This window comes from Balaenoptera ricei, chromosome 16 (genome assembly GCF_028023285.1).
Source record: "Balaenoptera ricei isolate mBalRic1 chromosome 16, mBalRic1.hap2, whole genome shotgun sequence".
Classification (NCBI taxonomy): Eukaryota; Metazoa; Chordata; class Mammalia; order Artiodactyla; family Balaenopteridae; genus Balaenoptera; species Balaenoptera ricei.
In genome coordinates, this window is record NC_082654.1 from 55,890,717 (window position 1) to 55,916,426 (window position 25,710).

Consider the following 25,710-nt stretch of genomic DNA (forward strand, 5'->3'; position numbering starts at 1 on the left):
AAAATAGCAAACAGGATTAGAGGGTCCCAGAGGACCCTGGGCCATTTGATAATACACAGGATGAGAAATGTGGGAGCAGGGAGGGGACAGGGTGGAAAGCTGGGGGTCAGGACGGTGTGAAGAAGGGCAGAGGACAGGAGCAGTAAAGTCAGCTGGTTCCTTCTCCCACACCAAGCCCAGTGCAGCAGCAGATCCTGGATGGGAAGGGCTGTGGTGGATTTTCCAATCTCCCCGAGGAGAAACCACCAACAGGAAACTGGCAATGTTTTCTTTCCATCCCTGCTGCAGGCCTGGGTGCCCTGGAGGCTTGGTCCAAGCTCCAGGAAAAAAAGGGGGTGGGAGGGATGGAGGAGGAAGCACCTTTGAAAAGGCCTTTGGAAAAGAAACCTGCCCGGGAGCAGGGCCTCAGCCTGCACAAAGCTCCAGCCCTACTGTCAGCATGTCCACTCTGGGCCCGGCCCTGATAGAAACCATTTTCTCTGCTCTCAGTTGCCTTTCCAGACCAGGTCGTGGGAACTGAGAAGGAGTGAGGAGGGAGCGAGGCAGGAGGGAACACTTTCATGGAAAAGTACCTGCAGGTAGACACAGAGATTCACAGGAGGTCTCTCTACTAACTCCTCCACGGCACAGCCCTGGCAAACCTGGGTCACTCCAGCTCATCGGGAGAGTCCCCTGTGACAGGTGCCCATACCAAACAGGCTTCTGGAAGAGCCAACACTTAGTCAAATGCCAACCCCGATTCAGGATTTCTGAGGAGTGGAAAGCGGCCACAGAGGAAGCAGGTGAACCCAGGTATGGTGTCAGTATCTGGCTGACAACCAGGCCCAGGACATGACGGGGGCTCAGGCTGCGGTCCTTGTAGTCGCCAAGGTTCTTGTGACAGGCACAGTGGCAGTGAAAGAAAAATCCCCCCACCTAAGTCCAAGGTGTGGCCAGGACCTAAGGAAATACCCCCTTCCCCAAATACGGAAACCGTGGTTTGTTTCTAAGTGCAGCTCAGGCTGGGGGAGGCAGGTCTGTGTCTGTCAGTTTCACCACGTCCGCATGGGGAAGCTGCTGGCAATCACACCACCCGATCAGAAGGGGCTCCTCAGGACTAGCAGATGTAAATCAAGCACAAGTCCCAGAGTACTGGAGGCCTCCTGGCTGTCCCAGACTTAGCGCTCAAGTCCCTCCATTTCCTGCAAACTCCAACCCAAGCGCTGGAGATGGAATAGCGACACTAAAAAGTGTCAACGATCAAGGCACCATCAGGTTCCTTGTAGGTCTGTCAAAAATATTCCCAACAGACAGTCTGCACCCTGATCCCCCAGAACTGGTGACTATGTTGCCCTACATGACAAAGGGGCTTTGCAGATGTGATCAAGGTTACCAACCTTGAGATGGGGAGTGTATCCTAGATTATCCAGGTGGACCCATGAGTCCTTTCCTTGCTATGTTAAGGATGAAAGGAAAGGATGAGGAGAAATAAGGATGAAAAGAAAGAGATAAGAAGTTTGAGAGGGATTCCATCCATGCACGAAGGGCGCCAGGAGCCAAACAATGCAGACGGCCTCTAGAAGCTAGAAAAGACAAGGAAATGGATTCTCCTCTAGAGCTTCCGGAAAAGATATAACCCTGACAACAAACACCAGAAGACCCGTGAGACAAAACCGTACGACAGTGAAGTCATGTGCTAAAATGGGGCAGCCGCAAACAGTAGGGCAGTTCCTCAAAAAATTAAACGTACGACCTAGCAATTCCACTTCTGCATATGTACCCAAAAGAAGTGAAAGCAGGACTCGAACATATTTGTGCGGCAGTGTTCACAGAAGTTATTATTCACAGCAGCCAAAATGTGGAAACAACCCAAATGTCCATCAACAGGTGAATGGATAAGCAAAATGCGGTATATACATAACAGAAGAGTATTTGGCCTTAAAAAGGAAGGAAATTCTGACACATGCTAGAATATGGATGAATCTTGAGGTCATTCTGCTGAGTGAAATAAGCCAGTCAAAAGATAAATACTCTATGAGTCCACTTCTATGAGGCACCTGGAGTAGTCCGATTCAGAGACAGAAAGTAGAATGGTGGTGCCGGGGTGGGGAGGGGGTGCGGAGAGTGGAGTGGGGGGTTAGTGTTTAATGGGGACAGAGTTTCAGTTTGGGAAGATGAAAAGTTCTGGAGATGGATGGTGGTGACGGTTGCACAATAATATGAATGTACTCAATGCCACCAAACAGCAGACCGAAAAATGGTTAAAATGGTATTTAAAAAAAAAAAAAAGCTGTGTGTTTTTAAGCCACTAAATATGGATAATTTGCTACAGCAGCAATAGAAAGCAAGTATATACAGTGACCACCGCTTCTCTCCTTCCCTCCAGATCTTTCCATGGTGTCCTCTTTGAAAAGCCTTTCTTTGTATAAGAGATCAGTGCACAAGTCTACCTCAGTCAGCAAGAGAAGCAATAAACCAAGACCACAGAAAAAACCATTCCACCGAGAAGGGAGGGACCAGGTGCTCACGTCTCCTACCTGTCTGGGAATAAGAGCTCACTCAGTAAAGCTCTGCTTGCTTGTATTATTATCAGTCAACAAAGTCACCACGGTGAGACCCGGGGCTTGTGAGTGGGTTCCCGATGGCCGGCCAGGCACACCCAGCCAGCAATGCAAATGCTCTTGGGAGGGAAAAGGTGGGCAGTGTGATGTTCGGGTTGGTGGGGCAATCACACCCAGCCAGCCAACACCAAGCAACTGGGACACCAGAGATCATTCTGCCCTAGAGATGACTCAGTTCATTCCCGCCCACCCCACCTCGGCTCCGATTTCACAAGCGGAGAAACTGACAACCAGAGAGTGGAAGTGACAGGCCAAGGTGACACAGCAAGATCCTCCCACGGCTGGCTCAGGACCCGCCCACTTCCTGCTCCCAAGCCAAGGGCCCACTGTCCAAAAGGTAGGACCCCCGCCAACTGCTGAGTTTTCACAGCATCTTTAGAGGGAGGTTCAGGTTTTGTTGAGCCTGAAGCCTATATAATTTTAGGGGCCCTTTTAAGACCCTAGATGCAGAACACTTTCTTGCAAATTCTACAAAACTATGACTTTGTGAATTCACTGCCAGGGCCTCTCCCACAGCCTTGCAAAGGCCACATGCAAGTGACTGGAGGGTGGGGGGGCTTGAACCTGAAGGTTAAGTTTCATTAGCTTCACACTAGTTCCACCCCTGGGCTCAGAGAGGCACCCAGTGCTGGGCTAGACTTCCCTGAGCACAGGAGGAAAAAACAAAGTTCTGACCTGCACCAGGCTTTCTCCCTCTAGCTGGGGAGATAAACACAAAAGAGCAATCACAGGAAAATACCCACAAAATGTTTAAGAGCCACTCCCAGGCAGAATGGAGATTAAGGCTGAGAATCAGGAAAGGGCTCTGAGAGCAGAGAGGAGGAGGGAGGAGAGGTGGGAGGCGTGGTGTCTAGGAAGGCGGCTTCTCTCTGATGGATGGGCCTCGGCAAACCCAAGGCTCCCCTGGGCATCTCTCCCTCATCTGTTAAACGAGTGAGCCTGCGAGGGATCCGTGGTTGTCAATCTGTGCTGCCCAGGACCTGGGGCTCCCTGGAGGTTTTGTAGTTCACAAACATTTATTTTGTTGTGGGGAGGGGAGGGGTGAGGCCACAAAAGAGACTCTCCAACTTAAATTTTGTTTTAAATGGAAAAACAGGAAACCTGGCAACAAGGGTCCAACATTCCCACGTGGTGGCACACAGCTAGGGCTGCAGCAGCTGCCCCTTCATCCAGGATGCCTGTTTGGGCTGCCCACTGTACCCACCAGGGCTGTCCCTACAAGGTACCCGTATTTGTAATGAAAGGAACAGATGTTCATCCAAGGCCCTGCCAGGTAAGAGGTGGGGAGAGGGGTGGCACACAAGACTAAAGACCTAAAGGCAGCAGGGAGTCCCTGGGTCTCTACATTCCTGGGGCCTGTTCAAATGCCTTTGGAAAGACCCAGTCCCTTCAAACCTAGAAGACCTGCGAGAGTATATACTCCAGCTCCTAGAAGCCCCAGGAAACCTCTCCTTCAAATAGCACTTATCAAGGGCTGCTCTTCTAATGGTGACCAGGTCCCCAGCCAGTCTTGTTCAGCTGGAAGCTGAAAAGAAATCCCCATCAGAATCTGCAGATCACACTGGAGGAGAAGATGCTCTTTCAGATCTCAGGTGGGGCTGATCACTGTGGGATGCTAAAGCCTGCCAACCCGCCCTGGGCTGTGCCATGGCAAGAAAATGGAAGGTCCCTGGAGGTCTCCGTGTGATGGAAAGAATGCAGGAAATGCATGTCTGGAGTTCAGTCAGGCCAATACCTCAGCACTTTCCATCTTCAGAACTTCTGCTCAGACGGTCCCTCTACCCGGTCTGTCCTCCTGTCTCCTTTGTGCCTTCCTTAGCCTAAGTTAATTCTGGCTTTCCTTTAAGCCAGATGGAGCCCCGCTTCTTTCAGGAAGCCCACCCTGATCTCTCCACCCACAACGATAATCTCCCTTTCTGGAACTTACCAGCACTTGGCCTAAAATGTTTTCTATGTCTTCTTAGTGCTCTAATAATACTCTCCCTTTTCCAGTACCTATGACAGGTACTAATATATATATTACCTCATTATATATCACCTCATTAACCTTTGCAATGATCCTGCAAGAGAGGTATTATCACCTGAAGGGAACTAAGGCTCAGGGACAATTCTTGACAAGCAAGGATCACACACCAGACTAGTGCCCGAGCCAGAACTACTTTTTCTAGGCCTCCCAGTGAGAAAGTCAGTACCCGGGATATAGGACAGGCCTCTCCTCTCCTCCTCCACTGGCCAGTATGGGGCAGGGCACAGCGAGGTCCCTGACATACACCAACAGGACACCAGTGTACCCTGATTCATCTCTTTCACACCCTGGTGGCACCTGTCCCAGTGACCTCTTCGATCAGAGCTTCTGGTACAGAGGCTCCAGGAATTCTGGGGGCAGAAAGGACTGATCTAAGACATTCCCTCTCTCCCTCCCACGACAAGGTAGAACCTCAAGTTATGTGAGAGGGCGTATGAACATCCCTGACTCTGCTGGGGCACTGCCTCACCTCTGAGGTGTGGGTCACTGATGCCATCAGGCCCCAGGAGCAAGCCAGGGAGCCCCAGGGCAGCATTCCACCAACCCTGACCGCCCTTTCCCAGGCACTGAACAAAAAGCCCACAGAAAGTGCTGTTAAACATTCAACTCCTCACCCACACCCATGAATGAGGAATAGCTGGAGCCCAGGTCAATCATTAGCCAGACAGTGCCTCAGACTCTGCCTTCCGAGGGCTGGCACCTGGGGCGGCCCAGCCTGGAGAAGCTCTGGGCAAAGCGGGCTGGAGAGTGGCCACGGACCAGTGTCCAGGCCTGACCAAGGGGTTGAACTTGAGCAAGCAGGCTCAGAAAGACACCTCTTAGAAATAAAGCCAGGTCTTCCCTGGTGGTGCAGTGGTTAAGAATCCGCCTGCCGGGCTTCCCTGGTGGCGCAGCGGTTGAGAATCTGCCTGCCAATGCAGGGGACATGGGCTCGAGCCCTGGTCTGGGAGGATCCCACATGCCACGGAGCAATTGGGCCTGTGAGCCACAACTACTGAGCCTGCGCGTCTGGAGCCCGTGCTCCGCAACAAGAGAGGCCGCGATAAAGAGAGGCCTGCGCACCACGATGAAGAGTGGTCCCCGCTCGCCACAACTAGAGAAAGCCCTCGCACAGAAACGAAGGCCCAACACAGCCAAAAATAAATAAATAATAAATAAATAAGTTAATTAATTAATTAATTAATTAAAAAAGAATCCGCCTGCCAATGCAGGGGACACGGGTTTGAGCCCTGGGCCGGGAAGATCCCACATGCCGTGGAGCAACTAAGCCCATGCGCCACAACTACTGAGCCTGAGCTCTAGAGCCCGCAAGCCACAACTACTGAGCCCGCATGCCACAACTACTGAAGCCTGCGTGCTTACAGCCCATGCTCTGCAACAAGAGAAGCCACCGCAGTGGGAAGCCCGCACACCGCAACGAGGAGTAGCCCCCGCTCACCTCAACTAGAGAAAGCCCACGTGCAAAAATGAAGATCCAATGTAGCCAAAAATAATAAATAAATTAATTAAATAAATAAAACTTATTTAAAAAAATAAAAAAAAGAAATAAAGCCAATTCCCAGTGCGCTGGCATTTGGATTACACAGGAATCCTACAATATCAGGGCTGGAAGGGGCCTTCAGGAGATTCTTTGACTCAACCAGCTTATTTTACTGAGGTGGGAGCCGAGGCCTAGAGAGCAAGGCCTGCCTGGGCTCTCAGGATCGGCTGGGACAGGACAAAGACTCAAATCATGTTTCTCGACCTCCCGGCCGATGCATCGCGGCCCAGGCTGGCTCCCCTCCACTCACGCTTCTGGGCGCCATTCCACCTTCCTGGGCTGGAGAATGGACTTGGAAATGCAAAGGCTACCCCGGGAAAGACAGAATGAGAAAATGAGTCTGCTGCCTCCTAATAAAGCCCCATATCATCAAGCCACAGAGAAAGCATCCTCTGCCCAGGGAAGCCTCTGCCACATTGCTTCTCCCCAGGTTTACCCCCATGAGTTAACAAGAGCAGAGAGCAGGGGTTGGCAGCCACTTGTTTTGATCTCTCCAGGGTATCAGGAGCTGCACTGACCAACAGCCCAACTCAGTTCAGGGTTCAAATGGCTTCTGTCCCCAAGCTCTCCCGGAAATAGACACTGATGTGTCACACCTGGAGTTGATGAAGGTAAGTCGGGAGAAGGAAGCACAGTAAGACTCTCTCCATCCCAAAGCTGGGTCTTGGAGGGACACCCGCCCCCGCACCCCGAGGGGCCTCTAAGATCAGGAGGTGACTCCAAGTGGCAGAACGAATGGCTACCAGACCTGACTATTGGGAAGGGCCTGGAAGCAGCGAGACCCTCAGAGCCATGAGCAAAGTAGCAGCAGCAATTTGCCCGTTTAGTCACCAGCCCTCAGGATTGGAGGCTGCCACCCCCTGCACTGCCTGCTGGCTTGCGCCTGTCACAAGATACCATTCCTACTTCCTAACCTAAGGAAGGCTGGCTTAGCCAATGGCGAAACCGACAAGCACAGGAGTAGCTTCAGACTGAGGACACCAGTGGGTGGTGTTCCAGAAACTTCGGTCGCCTCCCCCCTCAACCATCTGCCCCCTCTTGCTTCCATAACAGAACACTACCTGCAGCCTGGCACATGGCAGCCCCAAATAAGGACTATGTTTCCAAGCCTCCCTGGCAGCGAGACAGGGCCCTGTCAGGGAGTCAGCTGTCCTGGGCCTCGCAGGTAAGGGAAGCACCCAGAGCAGTACTGCCCAAGTGTGGTCCCCAGACTGACCGCATCAGCACAACCTGGGTACCTGTCAGAAAGGAAATTTCTTGGGCCTCACCACAGACCCCCTAAATCAGAACCTTTAGGGGTGGGGCCCAGGAATCTGTGTTTTAACAAACCTTCCCAGTTATTCTTAAACATGCTCAAGGTTGAAAACCAAAGCCATGGAGAATGCTGGGAGCAACTTTTCATAAGGAGCCTCGTGCCTGGACAACCTCATGGAACAGACACTTATCAACTCTGGACTCCAATTTCTGGAGATAGAGAAACTCCTCTCTTAAATCATGGCCAAACCTGAATCCTAATGCAAGTGGGTGGGGAAGAGGAAGGAAGAGGAATGATGAGAAACTTAACCCAGACAGCAGAAATCAGGAAAGAAACAACACCCAAGTATAGTAAATAATAAACAGAAAACAAGACACAAGAAATAAAATCAAGACTATCTGGTATGTAAACAGTCTGAATTCTCTACCAAAGACAGAAATGACCAAATTCGGTTTGTTGCTATTATCACTGCTTTCTGCCATGTCCCCCAACCCCAGTCACGTGCTGATTACAAGAGAAACACTTTTTTTTTTTAAAGGAGAAAGAAAAGTTAAAAATTAAGGCAAAGACATACTAGCTAAACACAAAGAAAAACCAGAAGTGGAAATATTAATATTAAAAACATGTTGAGGACTTTCCAATAATCCTGCCTCTGCAAACTGAGGGTTTTTTCCAACCATTTCTCAGCCATCTGGAAACACAAGACTTGGAAAACTACTCCCTAGGAATCCATGGTACAACAGGGCTTAGGCCATTCTAGTCCCTTGAAATAGTTTATGTGACTTAAAACACAAGCATAGAAATGAGTGTAAAACTTGTGGCCCAAGTCTTTATACCTGACATTTGGCCCTGGGACATTTTTGTGTACTGTTTTGTCACATCCCTTGGGGAACAGAGAAAGTCCGTCTTGCCGCTTCAGATGAAGAAGGAAATGTAATTGCGAGTCACAGCCGTCCACCTCCTTGGACCTACGGGATGGGGGGGAACCAAACACAAAGGCAGAGGAGTGGTACCCAGGCCCATCTCTGGGCGTTGCAGACAGATCTCCTTTTATCCATCCCTCCTAAAACCTGGCTATCATGGGGGCCACTGGGACAGGCAAGGAGGGGGAGCTCACAGTAATCCTCACTCAGAAGCAAGCAGGGGCAGCCTGATTACTACCTACTCTGCATGAGTCTAAGTGGAAACTAATGGATGCGGCTTACTCCCTCCCTGACTGACGCCTGCCTCCAAATTTCTGAGCCTTTCACTTACTGTCCTATAAAATGCACTTAGTTACTAATTTTAGGACTGTAAAGAAGAAGGGAGTCTCCCAGATTCTTGGAGATATATGCTCCTAAAAGAGTTAAAATTTAAGGCCAAAGGTCAAAAGCATTGAATAAGCAACAAATGACAAAAGGTACAATCCACAAAGGTAAGCTTGATAAACCTGTATACACCAAACATGCATGCCAAATTCATAAATCCAGGACAAATATAAGTTGAGCTTGACTCAAAAAAAAGATTCAATAAGCAGGGATGCACAGGGCAACCTCAAGATCACAGATTTATCTGAAGTCTGTATCCCACAGAGAGTACACGGCCATGAAACCTTTTCACAGTGATTGTGTAGCTGGCCACAAAGAAAATCGTAATACAGTCCAACAAGAGATTTTGCTGAGCACATTCACTCAATAAAACTAGCAGTCAACATTAAAATATGACCATATCCCCCACAAAACTTACTCAAAAATTCAGGACATGGGCTTCCCTGGTGGTGCAGTGGTTGAGAATCTGCCTGCTAATGCAGGGGACACGGGTTCGAGCCCTGGTCTGGGAAGATCCCACATGCCGCGGAGCAACTAGGCCCGTGAGCCACAACTACTGAGCCTGCACGTCTGGAGCTTGTGCTCCGCAACAAGAGAGGCCGCGATAGAGGCCCGCGCACCGCGATGAAGAGTGGCCCCCGCTTGCCGCAACTAGAGAAAGCCCTCGCACAGAAACGAAGACCCAACATAGCAATCAATCAATCAATCAATCAATCAATAAATCTTTAAAAAAAAAAAAAAGAGCTACTTCTGTTAGCTCTGATCTCAAAACTAATGAAAGTCAATAGTGATTAAAAAAAAAAAAAAAAATTCAGGACGCTGCCTTCTAAAAAAATCCTTGGATCAAAACTGATCTACAGAGTACTAGAAAGCAATGGAAAGGTGAGCATTTCATACAAAGGCCCACTGGCTAGAGTTGTACTCAGAGGAAAACGTTGAGATTTATATACTTTTTTAATTAAAAGACTAAAAATAAATGAATCAATTTAGATGTTAAAAGTAGAGCAACAAAATAAGCCAGAAGTAAAAAGAAATGAGTAACAATAAAGGTTGAAATGAATGACCAAAAAACAGAAAAAAAAAGTAGGAAAAAAAAATTATTTACAAATAATTTCCAAATTATATGACATATATTTTATGAGATATATATATATCTCCAGCATATCCAATTGGAATCCTATTCTTAATAGCTAATGAAGACATTCTACATCACAAGGCCTGTAATCTGTCCCTGATTTGGAAAACTTAATATCATAAAAATGTGAACTCTTCCTTATAAATAAAACATTCAATGACATTCCAATCAGGATTTTATAGATTGTTTACTCCAACACCATTTCAAACTATAAAAAGTCAACAGTCTCCATACCCAGCAATGGGGGAAAGGTTGAATAAATTATTTTACATCTGTACTACAGAACAGGCAGGGGACAACCTAGGGTGGGTAGGGGTGGCCTCTGCTTTTGTGCTCCCAGCACAGGGCTGGGCAAACAGTGGATACTCACTAACACTGAGTTCAACAGAAATATCCCTTGTCACCTGCTTCCTAAAATAGCCGTGACCTTTTAGGTGGACACAGCAAGCTGATGTCTGCTATCACCAGCCCCCACATACACACCCTTTTCCCCCAGGGATGCCACTCCCCAGGCTTAATCTGCCATATACTCCCTCTGGCTCCCTGTTATCAGCCTCTGAGTTTCTCCTTGTCCCTCACACTGTCCTCTAAGCCAGTCTCTCCCCACGCTACAGGTGTAAGAGGCTGGGGGCTCCTGACTTCCCTCTCAATTTCAGGAGTGATTCCTCCCCCTTTTTTCTGCTAAGGTAGTGGGACCTTCAGGAGCACAAGCCCCTGGAAGACTAGACACTCAGAGATCACAGAACCAGAAGTCATCTACCTGCCATCTGCACACTCCACCCCCAGCTTCAAGATTCCTCGCAGGAACACAACCAAGATATCAACACTGCCATTACCACCCCCTAACTGATCTCAAACCCCTTTTGCAAACATCTTCTCACCAGATTGTGCAAACAACCATGTGAGGTAGGCATTTTACCACCCAGAACACTGGGACTCTATGGGGCTATGTGGCTTGTCCCAGGATACCAAGCATGGATGGGAACTCTGTCTCCTCACCCCTCCATTGGTCTCACCTGTTACTTTCTCACATCAGGAGCAAAGTCAGCTGTGGTTCAAGTCACTGTTCATGCAGCACCGTCAGGATTCTCCCAAATACAAACCACCACGTGACATCAGACCTTTATTTCACGGGGTACCGGGCTCAGGGTCAGTAAGCCTAATATGGTATGGTTTCAGGGTTATTAGAAAGCACCACTGCATTTCACAACTCCTTTTAAAAATGCAAATTCCCAACAAGGAAACTTTGGTTTCTTCACTTCCCCTAAGAGCTTTTCTATTTAGGTAGCCCTCAGATTCCTGATGTTCTGCAGGCAATGGGCTCACAGGGTGCTGTGGACAAAAACTCAGAGAAACCTGAGTCTGTTTGCTTGGCTGTGATTGTAAAATACACCTACACACAGAATCTTCCTCCAGTGGCCCCCATGGGACAAGTATCAGGGACTGCTTCAGGCTTAGCGGGGGGGAAAAGACGGCAGCTGAGAAGAGGAAGGAGCAGGAAGGAAGGGGAGCTCCACAAAGACCCTGGGTCCTCTGAACATACAGCACTCGGCACAGATTTCATTTCTACATTCACCTCCTGCCCACACAGGCTTCCCCCGCACCACCCCCACCAGTGAATTCCCAAGAAAAACCCACACTCACCTATTCTGGCTCAATTCTCACTCCTACCACCTCAAACTACCCATCCTCCCAAAATCACGTGGCCAAGGCATCACTAATGGATCTTAGGTGCAGCAATCCAGGATGAGCCCTGACTACCATCCTTGCCCTGGAGACATAAAGGAGTCCAAGGGGACTCCCACTTGGCCTCTCAGCCAGTTCCTAGGCCCACCTCTCAGTCTGGACTCACTTCCATCTCACTCTCCCAAGTTGTTGTTTTTTTGGCCTATCCAGATGCAGCTTCCAAAGTCAAATATTTTAAGAACAGGGAAACCTTACTTCCCTGGCCTGCCTCTTTCACTTAGCTAATATCTACTGAGTACCGACATTCGGCAAGGTCCCCTCTGGATGCTGTGAGACCAAGAGATGAGTGAGAAATACCCCCCATCCTCCAGACACAGGGGACGGGGCAGAGAGAAGACTTGTGGCCATATAATTATTGCTCCAAGGGGAGTATTGAGAAGTGATGCCAAAGGAGTGGAGGAGGGCTGCATGGGCTCACAGCATGTCTTGTCCCTTCCTGCTCCAGGCACCTGGATGGCTCCCAGGAGGGTGGTGAATAACGGGCAGAATTGGGGGAAGGAGGGCAGAACAGCGGGAGCTAAGACAGAGGACCAGGTCAGAAGGAGAGTAATTCAACTCGGACCTTCAGGGCACAAAGGGAGTGATAGCTATTGTTGTTATTACTGTTGACTCTTACAGAAGATTACTCATGCGCCAGGCCCTGCTGTAAGCTTTATGTCTATCCTGGGACACAGGGGTATGGTGCACCAGTCACCACCTGATCAGATCAGTGCCTGAGCTGTATGGTTGTTAAGTATATTAACTCATTTAATCCTCACAATAACCCTGTGAGGTAGGTATTATTATTACCACCCACTTTAAAGATGAGGAAATGAAGGCATAGAGACTAGTAAGAGGCGAGATTCGGGAGGGATGCAGGAGCCCGAGGGAGTGAGCACCCCATGCCAGGGTAACAAATAGCCCTGGCACCTCACCTGGCCTCTCCTGTCAGGGAACACCTGGTAGCATGGAGAGTGCCTTGAGGGAAGGGGCCCTGTTAATCCTCCTGGAATCCCCAACAACTGACTGAAACAAGGAAGGAATGGAGGAGCGTAATGAGAGCCCGCAGGGGTGAGCAAGATAGCACGCCCTAACTGTCCAGCTCCTGGACTCAGCCTGGCACTGCCCTGTAAACTTTTGTTCCTGCCGTGGGGCAGGGCAGAGGCTCACCCCTCACAGGGCCACTCCATACCCAGGTCAAAGCAGCAGGGAGCAAAGTGAAGGCAGGGAGGGAAGGCAGAGCGACGGGCTACCACAGATACCCCAGGTCTGTCCTATAACACCCAATCTCCGAAGAAAGGTCACTGATTAGAGGGGCAGGGACAGAAATGTACCAGGCAAACTGTTCCCAGCTTGGGCTAGAACTGTCTAGCTTAGCTTCTCCTCCCCAAAGTCTCAAGCTGATGAACTGCACAACTCTCCTTTAAGCCAACAGATGCGTTTCTACCTTTTTAAATCTTCAGGGTACTGGGTAGAGCCCAGCGGGAGGTAAAAGTCAAGAATCTCTCCCTGAAACTGTAGCTCAAGGTTGAAATGGGGGAAAGGCAGAGAAGGTAAACACACAGGTGAACACAGCACCTGGGATGGATCCCGCATTCTCTCAAATAGAGTGCCTTACAAATCAACTCCAACTAGCAGCTCCCAGGAATTTCCGTCTTTCCAGTTCCGGAGGAAAGTTCCTGAAGGCAGCCTCCTCTGCTAGCTCTCCTCAACATAAGCCCTTCCCAGAAGGGTACACACACTCCCAAGAACTCAGCGGGGTCAGAGGGGCCGTGGCCACCGGCCATCCCCACACCAGCCAGTCGCCTTCTTGTCGCAGGTTCACCCAGTCCCAATCCGGCCCAGGCCCTGAGCCTCAGACTCCGGCGGAGCAGCACAATCACGTGGCCCTGGCCACTGGGGGCCCCGCCTGTGCACCCCCCCCCACCCCACAGGGAGGGCTCCCCGCCGTTGACCGAGCTGGGCAGCCAGGCCGACTCAGCCCGTCCGGGACCAGCCCGACACCCGCCCCCTTACCCCCACGCCATGTAACCAGGAAGCCCCAGGGCCGGAACGGGAGGGGGCGAGGAACAGTCCGGGGCCTTCCGGCGGGGGCGGCGTAACCCTGCCACCGCCCCGTCCCTTGCCCCCAGCAGGCCGGGGAACCCTCACTCACCTAGCCACTGGCCACCGGGGTGGGGGACCGCGAGGGGCAAACGGGGACGCGGGCAGCAGCGGCTCTCTCTGCGGGCGTCCCAGGCGCGACACCTCGGACCGGCCTCGAGTTATGTCCCACTCCCGCTCTCGGGGCTCGCTGAGCACTCGGGACCCGCGAGCTGCTCAGCAGTCAGGGAGGGTCGGGAGGAGGAGCCGCAGGGCGGAAAACCCCCCTCTCCCGCCGCCCCAACGCGCCCCGGGGCGGAGCCGCGTGCGCCCGGGCAGGGCGGGCCCTAGGGGCGTGGTCTGCGCGCGGCCCCGCCCCCAGGTGAGGGCTGTCCTGGGCCCGCAGGCTGCGAGCAACCTCCCCGAGGAGGGGAAGGAAGCTACAGGGCCTTCCGTCGCGGGAGGAGGATACAGCAGGCCGGTCCTGCCCTGCGCCGCACTCGTGGGGAGGGGATTTACCCAAGCCCCCTCCAGCCCAGTGTACCTTACTTAGTGACTGTGTACATTAAAAAGGTGACCCTCTCTACGTTAAAAAGGTGACACAACACTATGGAAATGGAGATGGGGGTGGGAGAGTAGCTTTATAGTGCAGAAACTGCGACCAACTACCTTAGCCAGATGATCAAGGTAAACATCAAGAATGTTAAATCAACAGTGATAGCATGGGGGCTTCCCTGGTGGCGCAGTAGTTGAGAATCTGCCTTTTAATGCAGGGGACACGGGTTCGAGCCCTGGTCTGGGAAGATCCCACATGCCGCGGAGCAACTGGGCCCGTGAGCCACAACTACTGAGCCTGCGCGTCTGGAGCCTGTGCTCCGCAACAAGAGAGGCCGCGATACTGAGAGGCCCGCGCACCGCGATGAAGAGTGGCCCCCGCTTGCCGCAACTAGAGGAAGCCCTCGCACAGAAACGAAGACCCAACACAGCCAAATAAATAAATAATAATTAAAGGTGCTAAAAATAAAAAATAAATGAAAAGGTCATTTCCCATTAAAAAAAAAAACAAACAGTGATAGTGTGTACCGATGGTGGTCTTCCTCACAAGTATACATATTCACAGTTTAATCGTGAGAAAAACATGAGACAAATCCCAGTTCAGGGATATTTTACGGAAAACTTGGCCGGTACTCCTCAAAAATTGTCAAGGGCATCAAAACCAAGGAAAGTCTGAGACACACACTGTCACAGCCAAGAGAAGCCTGAGGAGATGCGAAAACTAAATGTAACGTGGTATCCTGGATGGGATCCTGGAAAAAGGGCATTAGCTAAAAACTAAGAACATCTGAATAAAGTATGGAGTTTAATTAATAATAACGCATAAATATTGGCTCATTCATTGTAGCAAAACACCATGCTAATAAAAGATAGTAATAGCAGAAACTGGAGTTTATGAGAACTCTATTTGAACTTTTCTGTAAATCTAAAACTATTCTGAAAAATAAAGTTTTTTTTTTGAAAAAAGGTCACCTACGCAATATATGAACATATTTATTTATATTGATATTATATATTAAATATTTTAAAAAACAGATTCACTCTTCATTCCCCCAGCCCACTTTTGGGCTTGCCTTTCATACATTACGTAGATGTACTGTCTACAAAACGGTGTTGCTGTATTTTTCTGCAACGCGCTTTTTTACTCACTAGATCTTGGAGGGTCTTTGCACGCAAGCGCACCTGGATCAACTTGGTTCTTCCTAAACACTGCACGATACTAGCGGTCTTGTGCGTCACCATTCTTAATTACTTAGCTCTTTACGAAAGGACTTTTAGATTGTTGCCCGTTTGAGGCTGTTCAAAAAAAAAACCTGCTGGTCCAGCTTGCGTTTTAATAGTGCAAGGAGCGGGACTGGGGCGGGTGCGGTGGGCCGCAGAGGAGGCCGGCGTGCTGGGGCTGGACGCAAGCCGTGCCCTGCGGCAGCCTTGGCCCCAGCCCAGCTACGAACCTTGGGGATCCAGTCATCTTCCGCAGCCTCTCCAACAACCCTACCTCCCCCAAGGCGCGGCTCTTTCTCGGGACTGGACTGCATTTTTTGGAGATGATTGGGCGGGGGAGGATGAAACTCAGGCCAAAGGCTCGGGAGCTGCTCGGAGGAAATGCGCGCCGGAGCTGAACAAGAGTGGAGGGTCAGAGGCACAAGGCGTCTCTCCCGGGGTTGTTGTTACTCGGGTGGGGACGCCTGCGGCGGCACAGGAGCAGACGCCAGTGTGAAGCCCCCGACCGAATTGGTGGCGTTCCGGGGGTCTTCTGTTACCGGGCGCTCTCTCTGGGCTGGGGGTTTTGTCCGGGAAGGTCACCTGGCACCCACCCAGCCCTTTCTTTTGCCTGGACACCCTGCACCCCCTCCCTGCGGCGTTCCCTGCTCCCCGGCTGCAGCAAAAGCGAGCTTCTTTGAATGGCTCATTTTTCTCGTGGCTGAGCGAATGCTTCTTGAAATACCACTTTAAAAGATAATAAACAAATCATTTAGGGTGGAATTCCTTCTATTTGTAGCACAAACTTTTCTGCCTTAGAACAGAGACCCTCGAGGCCAGAATGGTGAATAGCTACCACTGTGCTTTTCATGACTCGGTAGGAACACCACGTGGGGGAAAAGACTATAGATTTGGTGTTTGGGTTCTGGTTCCCGTTCTGACACTCGCAAGCGATGCGTTCTCCAAACCTTGGTTTTCTCGCCTATAAAAATTTCAAAACAATCTATAAAGATCTGGAAAGTAACCTCTGCTTCATTGTTGCTCAGGGTTGATGCAAACATCAAAAGAAGCAAGGGAAAGTAAGTGCCTTGTAAGAAGGTCAAGTGCTGTAGAGCACTTGAGAGTAGTACAGTACTGTCATCTTTCTTACATCGATTCATTCAACTGACAGTGGTTGAATACAGCCAGCGTGACCCAGCCAACGTGACCAGCCCTATGCTAGGTGCCACAGGAAGAGGTGCAAAAGAAAATTCCTTTGCTCTAAACACAGCTCTTTAATGGAGAAAAAATTAAATAGTAAATACCCCACACAATAGAGGCTTGCAAAAAGGATACCTGGGGTAAGTGAGATGCAGGTGAGAGACTGGAGTACAGAAAGTCTTCTGATCAGTCTTGCCAGACTTTGCAATGAATATCCTTCTAATTTTTAAAATCATGGTAATTCTTTTAAAAAAATTACCTATTCCTTTAATTTCTACTTTTATCTTTGTATCAATAGTTTTGTTCCTTCTATTTTCTTTGTGTTTGCTCTGCTGTTCTTTTTCTGGTTTCTAGAGTTGAATATTAGAGTTATTTATTTTCAGAATCTTTTGTTGTTTTCTAATATTTATGTGAGAGCAGAAATGTCCCTTTAAATCCTGCTTTAACTACATATCACAAGTTTTAATATGCCATGCTTTTGTTATGCCTTAGTTATAAATATTTTGGGTTTTTTTCCACTAGAATTTTATCCTTAATTCATGGACTATTTAGAAGTGTGTTTTCCAATTTTGTTTTCAAAGTTATGGCTTTTTAAAAAATATTCTGTCACAGATTTCTAACTCTAATTCTTGGAGATGAGAGATGTGCTCTTTTTAGAATTTGTTAAGACTTTTTGTTGTCTAGTAAACAGACTTTGAATGTCCCAGTTTTTGTAAATGTATATTAACTCTTTACATGTGCAAGATTCTCTCTATATAGCTCTCCATCCAGTTTGCTAATCTGTTTACTTAGATTGCTTTTATCCTGAGGTTCTTTTCTGTTCAATCCATTGATTTGTGAGACAGTTTAACATTTTCCACTTTTTTGTAGTTTGTCAACTTCTGCCTATAATTTGGTCTGATTTTGCCTTATAATTTTGAGGACACATTATTAGGTTCATACAAGTTCATAATTGTTTTATCTTTTGGTGACTATCTCCTTTTATTACTTTTCTCCTTAAAAAATTATTATGCCTGCTCTTAGTGTTGCTATCTAAGATAGTGCTTGTCTAATATATGTTTTCTCTCTCTCTTTTTCACTCTTACTATATTGTTCTTTAGGTTTTTCTCTTGGAAATGACATAAATTTTTTTTTCCACAAATGAAAAAATAGATCTAAGTATCTGCTTTTAATTGGTGAGTTTAACCAGTTTATATTGATAATGACTACAGAAATACTGGGACTTATTTCTGCCCCTTTTTTGTTATTGTTATATGTGTGTGTGTGTATATATGTGTGTGTGTGTGTGTGTGTGTGTGTGTGTGTGTGTGTGTGTGTATATATATGCCCTCAGGACTGATATACTAATATGCAACTAGAACAAGTTGATATAACAAATTGAAATTCTTCTGTCCTGTTTGGTAAATAGCTGTTGCCTTGAGACCTTACATTACCCCCACCCCTGACCTTCCCCTGATCTAGCAACAAAAGAGGCAGTGCTTGTCACAGGGAGGCCTTCCAGGACCTCTTCCAAGTCTCTAATTGGTCAGCAGACAGGCCATAGAGGTGGCTTAATATTTGAATATCATGTGACATATGCTTTCTCTTGGTTTCTTTTTTCTCTTTTCCTACCTACCTTTGGATTGTTTGAATTTTCTTTGTTTAAACAGGGGAGTGATACTAGAATTACAAATGTATGAATAAATAACCGCTTACTGGATACATTTACCAGAATATCCCTCAAAAATCACCAACTTATAATGTCAAAAAATGAACTAACCATCTTTCCCTCTCAACCTGCTTTTCCTCTGGGTCCTATATCTCGGGTGAGATACCACCTTCTGCCAAGGCATCCAGGCTAGAGCTCTGGTAGCCACTTGATTTCCCTTTGCCAGAATCCCCTTCCAAGTCCTGTACATTAGGAAGATTCACCACGAAGCTGCAGGGCCCCTTGTTTCCATGGACTCCTCATGGGAGAGGTTTAGCAGTGTTTTACGCGGTCGTATGTTTTTGTGGAATTTGCAAAAGTAAGCTATTTTAGGTACAAACAGTTAAGATGGCAGCCTCTTTCTACTCTGATTTCTCCTCCATCTCAGTTCTTTTCAAGCCCCTCCCGTGAGTTGGAGTGCCCATGGGCACTTGGGGGTCTGGCTAGGGAAAGGTGAGCTGGAGATACATTTAGTTTGGGTTTAGTAGGATATGTTTATGTTGTTAGCAGTCACTTCTATGTGTAATTACATTACTGCTAGTCTTCCCAGTGTAGGAATAGCTTTTAGGAACACTGTTCTGATTCAGCCAGTAGAGCCAGAGATCGTATCTTAATAATAAATGTGTCCAAATAGCATCTGTTCTCAGAAATATGTAGGTAGTAGAGGAGAAACAAGATTCTACATTTATAGAGCCAGAAATTGGTCTATGGAAAACTCTTTCAACGACTGTATGTATAAAGTTTTAAGCATGTAAGTCTATTCTCGTCCATGCCTATTTAAAATAAAAGTTCTCCCACTGTACATAAAATAACTAACAAGGACCATCTGTATAGTACAGGGAACTATACTCAATATCTTGTAATAACCTATAATGGAAAAGAATCTGTAAAAGAATATATATATAGTTATATATATCTGAATCACTTTTCTGTACACCTGAAACTCATGCAACATTGTAAGTCAATTATGCTTCAATAAAAAGAAAAAAAAAGAAAAGTTCTTTCCTATAGGGAATGTTCTTGATAAGGTAACCTATACAATGATAACATACACACATATATACATACATCTCTTTTGAACAATTTCAGGGAATATATTTTATTAAACTCTTGTGTAATAAGGCACAAACTGTGGGAGTACTGCAAATCGAAGCATGCCTGCATGTGAAATTAAATGTTTCATGCGTCTCACTGTATCAGATTGCATCTTAGCTTCTCTGATGTATTTCATCCTAATGAAGTCTGTAAATTCCAGAGGCATACACTAAGAAAATATTAAATTTCATGATAACTTTATATGAAATACTTACATCTACAAGGATAACACAAAACTCAATTCACCACCACAATCAGAACATTCATGTTAAACTGGATTGTATCGATTCAAGAAGTATTTAAGATTAGACACTGCGTAAGAAAACTTAAAATGCCCTGAAATCTCATAGCTCATACATGAAACTTGGTAGAAGTATTTCCAACTTTGACAATAGTTGTAAAAATTTACATGATACTACCAGCAGTATTAACTATTTGCAGCGAAAATAGCTTACTTTTGCATATTTTACAAAAACATATGACCATACTGGAAGAAGACTGAAGTCTCTTTCTAGTCTACCTAAAGAAAACCAATACTATTAGAAAATCCTGCCTGTCTGTAGATTTTTCTTCCTAAATATTTATTGCACTGACCCCTACTCTCCATCCCATAAGTACCACTGCCCTAGTTTCTAGGGTCTTATGATTTCTAACCTGGACTTCTGCAGGAGCTTTCTAGCTTGTCTTCCTGGCTCCAGTGTCATTCCACTCAAACCTACCCTCCAGAGTGGCACAAGACGCACATCTGACTATGCCATTCCTTTAGAACCATCTGGAACTCTCCAGGATAAGGTTAAACCTCTTAACCTGGCACAGAAGACCATGCCCTGCCTCTCCCTTTGCAGCTCGTACAGGTCCTATTTCTCTCAAAATGTCAAGTGCCTGTAATCCCTCCTCCCTGGCTACTGTACTGTGTCGTGTGTTTCCCCATACTTTTGCTCTTGCCGTCTTCCAGCCTGCAGTGGCCTTCTCTCCCTTTTCACTAGGCTGCTCCTACTCATTCTCCAAGATTCTGCTTAATTTTCATCTTTTCTAGAAATCCTCTGACTTCCTTCTTCATCATAGTGGACTGAGTACCTGACCCAAACTCCAGAAATGACAGGAAAGGAAAAAGTTAGTGTCCTCAAAAAAAGATGACAGATGTTCAGAGAATCAGAAGTGCTGAGGAATTTCTAAGAAACTGAAAGCAGACACAACGAGATTTAACATTACAGCCCAGCTCATGAGCGTACACTACATAAATTCTTTTTTTTTGATTTTAACAATTTTTACTTTTTTAATTAATTTTTACTGGAGTGTAGTTGCTTTACAACTACATATATTCTTGAATGTCTGCACTACAATATATACTACAAAAGCGAGAACAGCAACAAGGGCACTCCATGCCTGGAGATAGGCGAGGTGTGGAGCGAGAGGGGGCCAATGGAGTACTGCTGGGAAGGTTAGACAAGCATCCCCATGGGAGCAGCTAGATGAGCTGACTCCTGGACAGCTCCCTAAATCCCACCCTTGCAAACAAGGTGGCCAAGACAGGAGGGTCTGTCTCCAGGTGCAAGCTGTATTAAGGGAGTGAGAGACAGCGCAGGGCCCAGATGGATGGCAAAGCCAGGGAGGAAAGGTAGCAGCTAAGCCCCAAAGACCACCCAAAAGAGCATCCACTCGTGGGGCATCCAGCCCACTCTGCACCCTCCCTGGAAGCAATGTGGAACACACATTTGCAAAATGGTTTTCACCCCTCCTCAGAGTGGGTTATGCAAGCAGATTTCTTGCAGGAAATCTCACAGGAAAACACAAATTCATTGTCAAAAAATTAAAGGTCACTGGAGAAGCACCAACACTAGGAAAGAGTTACTGAGTATTTATATGTCGGGCACTATTCTAAATGTACTGCATGCACTTAAAAAAAAACAAACAAGAAAACTTTAACCCTACCAGAATCTTTTAAGGTAGAACTATTTTTATCCCCATTTTACAAATGAGGAAACTAAACTAAGGTATAAGTGATTAAGTAACTTCCTGCAAAGTCATACAGCTTAGTGTGTGAAGCACGATTCTGCCCCCCAGGCTGTCTGCTGCAGATTCCAAGATTAAACAGAACAAATAGGACAACCAGTACTGAGCTTTGAAGTAAGCATAATTAATATTCTCAAATAAGAGAGGATAAAAAGAATCATTTAGAGATGTTGGAAATAAAAAATACATCATTTATAATTATAGTGAAAAAAACTGCCTCAGTGGATGAGCTAAGTAGTAGAATGTGTGCAGCTGAAGAACTCATGGGCTAAAAGATTGGACCAAGCAATTTTCCCTGAAAATAACAGGAAGGGAAATAAATAGAAACTAGAAAAGATAATGGACATGGAAGATCGTTGCAGAAATGCCAACATCCATCCATCACATGATACAAAGAGAGAGACTGGAGTAATGGATGTCCAGTTAAGTGTGGTTGATTGGCAGCACAAGTTTATTTCCTCTTCCTCCCCAAATCCTGGTAAAAGGACAAGAGAGGAATAGCAAAGGTAAAATCCTACGAGAGCAAAGGAACAAGAGAGAAGAAAATAGTGGACGAGAATTTTTAACACATTTTTAGATGATAGAAAACATGGAGAAGTGGTAACTAACTTGGTAGAATAGAGGATGCTTCAACATGGGGGCCCCCAGAGGGAGAAAACAAGGAGAAGCCAGCTATTTCTCCCCACCCCACCCAGAGGGCAACAGGGGCACCGGTGGAAACCCTAGGTCACCTTTCCTATCTCCTTCAGGGAGATATGGGAGAAAGGAGACTTATTTGTCATATAAGTTGAACTGTGGGGACTGCAAAATGGTAGATGTAAGACAATGAATTTGGGAGGAGGAGCTAAGGAGCTGGGCTAAGCAAGGAATAAGCAAAATCTGCATATTGAATAATGGGACCCCAGTCCCCAGCAAGTGAGCAACCTGATTTACCATCCACAAGCAGGCAACTGGAGGATTCATCTGTGCAGAAAATGAGCATTGCAGACAAACGTCCTCCAATGACTGATAGTTACTGGTTCTCTCAATGCCAACGCTGATGGATGCTTAAACACCCTGCAGTGAACTCCATCAGTCAACAAGCCCAATTCCCACCCAGAGATTCCAGGCGGTGTTTTGTGCCTCACCTCCAAACGCAGATGTCCAGCCCAAGATCACCAGCTCGTAAGGAAGGCCTCCAGGTAGGGTGACCCACCATCCTGGTTTACCAGGGACTCAAGGGTTTCTCAGGACACTGGGCATTCAGACTCAAACGGGAGAAGTCCCTGGCAAACCAGGACAAGTTGGTCACTCTACTCCGGCAAGTACAAGCAAGATCCAACAGCTTGGCTTTTGCTTAACAATTTGCAAGCCTGACTTTCTCTGTGCACAGCTTGCAAGCTGTGTGCACAGTTATCTGCTATAATTTATAGGGTCTTGAGGCAAAACCTGCCAAAAATTGTATTAAATGGCTTGTGACTTTTGCTGATCCTTTCCCAGCCTTTGACACAATATGTAGGGAAAATTATGGTCTACACTATTCATAATGTCCAGTCGGGTCAAACAAAGATGTGTCCTGGCTTCTTCTATTATTAACTTGATCTTTTTTTTTTTTTTTTTTTTTGAAGCTCTAACTAGCTTTATTCAACAATTATGAATCGGGCAGTAAATAATCTAGTAAATAGAAGGTCCCATTTAGTAAATAGAAGGTCATTCTTAACTTGATCTTTATCACTTGAAACCACTTTTGGATGAGCTGCAGGTTTGCTTCTTGCTGGACTCAGTGCAGCCCGCCAGCCAGTGTCAGTTCTGAAGGGTCAGAGTCTGTGCCAGGCACGCAGTTAAATGTGGTCTCACCGTGCCATCCTGCCCTGCACTGGAAAACAGAAAGCCAAGCAGTCTTTGGGATGCAAATTACCTCATTTTCATGTCATGGACCAGGAATGGTCTTGATAGACAATTGATACTACTATCTAATTACCTCCAGAAACATTCTGGATCTGAGATAATAATTTTAATAGCTAGCCTCCAACTTTAGGGAGATGTATAGAAAATAATTATAAATAGTAAGTTACCTTATTTAGTTACTTTGGGAGGACATTTCACAACCGGTTTAACTAGCAGATCTGTTGCTCAAAATGAGACGTGCTGCAGGTTTTTGCGTGTGTGGCCAAGTAGGGAAGATGGTTAGCAACCTGCTTTACCGTGTCTCTAGGCTAATTTTTATTGCTGTCATACTTTAGGATGTGGAACTGTGGGGCCTCAATTACCCATCTGTTGCATTGCTAGAGAACTCTCAAAGTTCCTCCCAAAGCAAATCTTGGCTCTGCCGGCAAGGACTCCCTTGACGCACTTTGGAGGGGATGTGGGTTGGCCTTCTCTTTAGGAACGTGTTCTTGTCGGTGACTGAGTTTTCATAAGAGGATCGAATAAAAGTTCCAGCCCAGTTTATTATTAAGGCATGTGGCTCATTTCTTATTTGGCAATGGAAAGCACCACCACTGCAAGTAGAAGCTAAAACCCATAGACACAAAGTACTTTTCAAAAGCTTGGCTAAGAGAAATGCCGTTTGTGGACAAGTGCCTATAAAGTATGTATTCTGTTCAATCTCTAGACATGTATTCTTAAGTATATTACCAATTCAGCCAGAGCAGCAGACTTCTGTGCTGTGACTACCTCCCATGGCTTCCTGGAGAATTACTTTTCATGCTTTCTGCTTTGGTTTGTGGCCTTCGACCTACACTGAGGGACATTATACAAAATACAGTTTTGAACGTTGAGCCCCTATCTGTTGTAGGGATGTTGTTGAGGGCATCGCTTATTACATTCACAGTGGCCTCTTCATGAGAACCACTCATCGAAGTGAATATACTCTTTGGCCTCACTATCTAGAATAGTTGCTTTTTCTTAGCAACCTGCAAATACTCTGAATCTTATAATGTGTCATATTTCCCTCTCTCCATCAGCTGCTAGGGTCTTAGAGCTAAATTAATGAACAATCATGAGACCATACAAAGGGGACTAATCACGAGGATTGACACCACTGATGAGTATAGAATCAGAGCATGGGGTGCTGACAATATGCTCTAGGGGGCTGTGCCTGCCCCATTGGGTGTCAGGGAATCCCCTCCCTAGAGGAGGGTTGGAGATGATCGTAAGTCCCTCCAAACCAGTCCTACAGAGGTGCCTGCAGATCATCCCTCTTCCTTAGAGTGAGGGTTAAGGTCAGGTGCAGTAGGGCAATGACAAGGGGAGAGAGGCAGATCTGCTGGTATGGGTCTCCCATACTAGCTTCCTATCTTGTGACACATATGACATGACTGACAACTGATGGACATTGAATATGAAGTCAGGCACCATGTGCTTTCCATTGTTTCACCCATCATGGCCCCCAGGTCAGGGTACATTCTCACCCCCAAAATCACTTCCAGTATGTGAGCTGGGAAATAGTACACTATTGACGTTTAAAATGTGGGCTCTGAAGTTCACACTGCACGTATTTAAAAAATTTTTTTTTCCAGGCTGTTGTTGGTTTTTGAAATTTATTTTTGGTGTCTTTTGCCATTAGAGATTATTATTATGTTATTTATTTAGGATAAGGTTTTCTGTGTACTCATGTATATGGGTATGTAATTCAGTATGTGTGTGTAATCAAGTCTTTCAACAATATTCTTTGTACCTGTGCTCTTGTTTAATAAAGACAGCCCTTACTAATTCCAAAATTATGAAAAAAATAAAATAAAAGCGTGGGCTCTGGAGTTGAGGGCCAGTATCAAACCCTGTCTCCACACTCATTAGCTGAGTGGCCTTGGGTAAGAAATTTAGTCTCTTCATCTATAAAATGTACAGAACTGCTTATCACACACAGCTGTTATAGGAGACACATTATATAGCTACTGTGAATCGTCTAGCACAGAGCTTGACACAGCAATAGATGTTTGCTATGAAGAAGTATATCACGGTCATTAAGAGTTTGGGCTTTGGAATTGGATATAGTGGGGTTCAAAATCCAGCTCTTCCTGGGCTAGCTGTGAAACTTTGGGCAAGTTCCTAACTTCTTTAGTCCTTTGCTTTTTTTTTCTTTTTTCATCTGTAAAATGGAGCTAATAGTACATATAAAACCTTTGGCACACCACTTGAAATGAAGTGTGGGCTCTATAAATGATAGCTCTAATTGCTTGTTATTTTACTGCTACACCAGGAGAGAATGCAGCTCAAGCTAAACAAGCAAGAGGGACCACTTAAGGGAGATTGCCAGAGCTGCCAACCCTTTGTGGCAACAGGGGAAGTGATCTCCATCCCCAGCATACG

At 46.6% G+C, this 25,710-nt stretch overlaps 1 protein-coding gene across 1 annotated transcript in view; it reads right to left on the reverse strand.

The window, feature by feature from the left end:
- ANXA11 (annexin A11) overlaps positions 1–13,994 on the reverse strand; it is a 40,106-nt gene extending 26,112 nt beyond the window's left edge. Inside the window, exon 1 of the mRNA XM_059900910.1 lies at positions 13,744–13,994. The gene's annotated coding sequence lies outside the window, so the exon portion shown is untranslated. The remainder of the gene's footprint in view (positions 1–13,743) is intronic.
- Between the last annotated feature and the right edge of the window lie 11,716 nt (positions 13,995–25,710).